We start from the raw sequence: 4,057 nt of genomic DNA on the forward strand, positions 1-4,057 counted from the left end.
GTTCAGCTTCTCCTGCTGTCCTTTTCTTGTCTCCTTCCTTGAATCAGCAGAGAGAGTCCAGCTGTGAGCAGCTCATGTCTTTAACAAACTCTGCTGATATCTGCTGGACAAAGACACTTGATCATAAATACTATTGTTAGTGGTATTATTTCCCATCATCACTGCACGTTTTGTCCTCATGACACCATCTTTAGATCCATCTGTAACATCACACCTGTCATTTGTCTGTAATTCTTCACTGCACGTTCACAGTAAACATGTGTCTCCATAGAATGTGCATCACTACAGTCTGATGCTCAGTTCTTCACTACATCAATCCTCTAGTTCAGAGGTCTTCAACAGGGTGTCTGCGACCCCTAGGGGGTCTGTGGGGGTACTGCAGGGGGGTCGCGAAATTTTTGGTTGATGGGACAATTTTTTTTCTATTTTCTTAATTTTTTTAACCATTTTTCCCCACAAATTGAATTGTCTTTAAATACACATGAACATGAATCCAACATGTTGTTGCGAATAGCAAAATGGAGGCAGAAGACGTTGTCTTTCAGTGAGCAACACACATTCAGCGACACACAAGAGCTCTCTGAAGCCTGGCACGGGTTCACTCATAGCTCAGGACTACCTTAGACCTGGCCCTCCAAGATTACTGCACAAAAAAAGGAGGACCCGCACCCATCACTGCTGGGCCAATCACAAGGCTGCATGTTACACGCTGCGTCTGTCAGATTCCCCGTGATTGGACGAGAGTCTATTCAGTCCCCAGCTGACTAAGATCCCAGACACAAGGACGCACACTGTAATATTATTGACAAGAAGATACCTTTGTTTAAATAAATGAATACAACAAATAACAATTAAAAACAACGATATTTAGTTCATCCATGAATCCTTTTGCAGTCATTGTTGTAAGATATTCCTGGTCTAAAACACTGCAGCTCCTATCCACAATGACTAGTACTGAGGCCACTATGTTACTATGACAAGTGCATGGCTGTTGTTATGACTGAAAATTGATCATTTTATAACCTGAAACCTCCACAAGCACAAGAGAGACACCCTCTGTACGTCATTTGACTAAATGGCTGTTAAGCTTGTTCTCCATGAGCCACCGTACTTGTGTCTCTGACATGTTACAGCTCAGCTGATCAACACACACTATGGTCTGTCTGGTGTAGCTGTGTTACCCAGAGGTCTGTCAGAAAGCTGTCCTGCCTCTTATGAGTTTATTCAATAAACCGGAAAGCTGCTGAAAGTTGTGTGATCCTTGAGTCACACAAAGGAACGAGTTTCTACATGGTGTCAGATGTTTATTGGACTTTTCACCTGTGAGTTGCTGTTTTTCCAAACAGCCTGTTGCTTTAGCTGAAGCAATGGCAGACGGATTTCACAGACCAGATCCAGTCTTGTTTGATGAAAATGTCGCAGAGAATTAGTGCATTTCTGAACGGGACCTTGATATTTTTATTGCTGTCGCCTACTCTGATAAACCTGCAAAGACAAGGACTTATGTTCTCCTCAACCTGGCAGGAGCAGAAGCCATTGAACGAGAACGTTTGTTTGTTTGCGTGCCTGGACAGAGCTGTTGTGGAAATTCTAGAAGAGGTTGATGTAGGATGAGGAGCCCGACACAGAGGCCGTGTCTCAATGTGCGTACTTGTCTGTACTTGCGTTCTTGCGGACTTGTGAAACGTCATCAGTCTGAGACTAAAGTACTGTCCCTGGCTGTGTCCGAAATCACTCCCTATGCCCTATATAGTGCACTGTATAAGGTGCACGCCATTTTGTAGGGGTGTCCCAATGTTAAGTTACAAATGCTACACCCTAAATAGTGCACTCAAAATATCCCACAATGCACCGTAAAAAGTAGTGTACACCCGATGGTCACTAACCGAGCAATATGGACCGTCATGCATTGCGCGAAAGGAAATGGAAATGGAGATGAACGAGAGCGCGGAAAAATTCCCGTTTGTTTTGTTAAATTGTATTTTACCCGGACAGTGAATGTCGCTAAAATTGCGGCGCTCGGTTGTGATTTGGACATACAACACCACTTTATTTAAATTGCTTTTAATTACTGGATCCTGAAGAAACGCTCTCTCATCTGGTATGTACAGCAAAATGACAATAAACTTGATTTAATTTGATTTCTTAGCTACACAATAAATTGTTAATTTGATGTGTTTGTACTACGCTGTTGCAGCACAAATCGCGGCTAGCGAGCGACGTAATTAACAGCTCGAGTTGTGTCCGAAATGATGCTTTGCCAACGTGCTCCCTACATAGTGATCACTACATAGTGTAGTGAGGAAGTAGGAAGTAGGAAGTAGGGAGTGAGTGGGTGATTTCGGACACATCCCCAGTTCTAAGTACGCATCTGACCAAGTACGCATGAAATGCCCGGATGTGTTCTCGCTCCGCCCACATTATCGAGTCTGAATCAGACCGGACTTGTGTGGACTTCAGACAGCCAAGTATCCCAGAATGCATTTCGTGCCACCTAGCGGCAAAAGCCGAGGAGAAAACTCTCAACGGCAACACAGGCTTTTTTGTAAATACTATTGTTATTGTGACACAAGCTGTAGTTTTATGATTATTTGAGGCGAGAAAGTTTTGGTATAAACGCCAAATATGTGGTCATTTTATCAAGATAATCGGGCTCCGACGATTTCGGAGATGTGAGCGTCCCAGTTTGACCGCTGTGTCAGCGATTACAGTAGCCGCCGAGAGCCGCCTGATGTCGGCCAGACTTACTGAAGTCTGCCGCTGACGGCTCCGTAGCGGTGAAACAGGGATATACGTAGTTTAGCGTCACACTTTGTCCTCACAGTATAATTTGCGTATTGCTCATGTGACAAGTTGAAATATGCACTGCTACTGCAGAAATATCACACTGTTAATTCATGATTTATAATTTTTTTTTTAAAGTTTAAAATGGTTAAAAGTATGTTTAAGCCGTGTTCTCAGTGTGTTAAGTGGCCGTCATTCTGGGATCGATTGCTTTTGCCTGCAGTTTGTCACTACGGGAATCAGTGGCGCTTCCCTCATTCCAGTAAAGTCGCTCACTGAGGAAACGCCACTTGATCACTGTTGTGATTATTTCTTCTGTATTTATCAGCCACCCCTATTCAGGGGCGCAACACTCACAATCGATTTAAAAGAAGTGAAAGTTAATGTTGGAACTTTATATTTTTATTTAGTGTTGTACTCGATCGCTGCCTCAGTACGTCTGAATTATTCTCCTGCTTTAATTTCCTGTAGGTCAGCCTTGTTCTAGTCCTGTGACTGTGACTGTGCATTAAAAATAACATTTAAGCAAATAACATGTTTTAGTGGCGGGCAGCTGGATAGACATCCTCCTGACTGCTGGGAGACTCCCCAGAACATGAGCAGCTCCATCCTGGACCTTCTGACAGAGCATCTGTGTCCAGCTCCACTGAAGAGCATCAGGAGGAGCAGAGGCACAACGTTTTTCATCTGTAGATGTTTTGTAAGAGACTTTTGTCCTGTTATAAAATAAAATCTTATAAAAATGACCCTGTTTATTAATTGTTATATTTATTATATATAGTTCTTGTCTATTTAAGTATTTTTGCAATTAAAATTTTTCAACTGTATTCCAAAGATGAATAGTCTGATATCTGACCTGTTGATCAGACGCTGCTGTCAGCAAATTAACGGCTTCAATAAAGATCGTATAACGACTTTAGAAACCTCAACATGTATACATATTATTTATATATATATTTAAACGTAATTCAGCAGAGCTGTGTTATTGTGTGTCATTTAATTTCGTTGTTTTTCACGTTAAAGATCATCAGAGTCGATGAGCCGAGGTGGTGACGTCATGGAGTACGCTGCTGTTCCAGTTGCACATAAACGGCGATGCGCCCTTCCGGAGTCGCGAGACCGTACTAGTGAGTACAGACCAGCGAGTACGGACTTGCGAGAACAAAGTACAAAGTCACACTTTTATAGAACGCTTATTCTGTTCTTTTAGTTCTTATTTGGACTTTTTACATTTCATTTCTGTTGCCTGTCTGTCCACAGTTCTGCTGTCGAC

The sequence above is a fragment of the Stegastes partitus genome, unplaced genomic scaffold, assembly GCF_000690725.1.
Source record: "Stegastes partitus isolate 25-593 unplaced genomic scaffold, Stegastes_partitus-1.0.2 Scaffold1916, whole genome shotgun sequence".
Taxonomy (NCBI): domain Eukaryota; kingdom Metazoa; phylum Chordata; class Actinopteri; family Pomacentridae; genus Stegastes; species Stegastes partitus.